The following is a 1,647-nucleotide window of genomic DNA, read 5'->3' as shown; positions in this document are numbered from 1 at the left end:
ACTGCTCCCGCAGAGGTTTTGTGACTAGCGCCGCCTGGTTTTTCCTCTCTCTCTCTCTCAGGAGGGAAGCGATACGGAGACCAGCCAAGGAAATTTGTCAAGCGGAGATTACTTCTTGAAATAACTGTTTCCGTCTCTTCTTTTTGTACTCCTACACACGCAAGGAAGAAAAAGTCTTTTTTCTAATGCTTTCGATGTGGTCTGGGGCAGCGCTAGTTAACTTTCCGTGCCGTGGTGTGGTCATCTGCAGGCGTGTCTCTTACACGATACAGCCAGCCCTGCAGAGGCCCCCAACGAGGCTGCACTCACGCCGCCCTGCACACGCACTTTGGAGGAATGCGCGAACCTTGGATGGGAAGCCAAGGCTGCCCCGAGCGCGGCGCCAGCCGGAGTCGTGCACCGCGGCTGCCCCCGGAAGAAGGCCGTGCGAAGGCCGCGGCTCAGGCGGACGGCGCGTCCAAAGGAGTCGCCACGCCCCGCCCTCGGCGCACTTCCGGGAAGAGGCGCACGAGTCGCCGATGAAGAAAGAGCCCGACGGGGTCGCAGTTGCGATCGGGGCTCCGGAGAACAGAGTCTGGGCGCTGACAGGGTTGCCAGACACTTTCCAGATTCAAGCTATGAGCAGGTCACTGAGACCATCCCCTGCAGCAACTAGGGTGACCGTACAGAGAAAGAGGAGGGCTGCGAATTACACAGGGCACGATCACGGAATGGCGACGCGGGCAGGTGCTAACAACTGGGAATTTATACAAAGACGCGTAATATATAGCAATTAAGAAAAACGCTCAGCGTTCGCAGGAGTGGGGGAATGGAGGAACTCGGGCAACGTGGTTAGTTCAAGGGAAGTGACGAGAGCGTGAAGAAGGAAGTGGGAGTTTTTGTTTTTCGCATTGCCATGGCGCATTGTAGCGACGTCGTGTGTGACGTCGTTGCGTCCTCCCCAATCAGCGTGGCGGGTTGTCTGTGCTTGCGGTGCGAGCGCCAACGACAACAACGCCGTAAAACCAGGATAAGAGCTACAAAGAGCTAGCGCTGTAAAATAATAATAATAATAATAATTGGTTTTGGGGGGAAAGGAAATGGCGCAGTATCTGTCTCATATATCGTTGGACACCTGAACCGCGCCGTAAGGGAAGGAATAAAGGAGGGAGTGAAAGAAGAAAGGAAGAAGAGGTGCCGTAGTGGAGGGCTCCGGAATAATTTCGACCACCTGGGGATCTTTATCGTGCACTGACATCGCACAGCACGCGGGCGCCTTAGCGTTTTTCCTCCATAAAAACGCAGCCGCCGCGGCCGGGTTCGAGCCCGGGATCTCCGGATCAGTAATCGAGCGCCCTAACCACTGAGTCACCGCGGCGGGGCGCGCTGTAAAATGCCGGCGCAGACAATGTACAAGCAAAGCAAACTGACATGGCGCTGAGAAACGGCAGGCACTTATCCAGGCATGCTTTCTTTTTTTCCCCCTGTAATGCAACCGAAAGTTTCTTGCGACACACGTGTCCTGAGACTTGGGGCGAGGTATACCTCGACAATTTCTCTCCAAAATTGATTGCAGTGTTTGAACACATTCGTTACACTTTGGCTAGCAGTCGAGTTTTCTTCTAACAAAATCTGTCACTTGGCCTTTTGGACGGGCTAATCGGTCCA

Source organism: Amblyomma americanum, chromosome 6 (assembly GCF_052857255.1).
Source record: "Amblyomma americanum isolate KBUSLIRL-KWMA chromosome 6, ASM5285725v1, whole genome shotgun sequence".
NCBI lineage: Eukaryota > Metazoa > Arthropoda > Arachnida > Ixodida > Ixodidae > Amblyomma > Amblyomma americanum.
The sequence above is the reverse complement of the archived record's forward strand: the minus strand, read 5'-3'. Positions refer to the sequence as shown.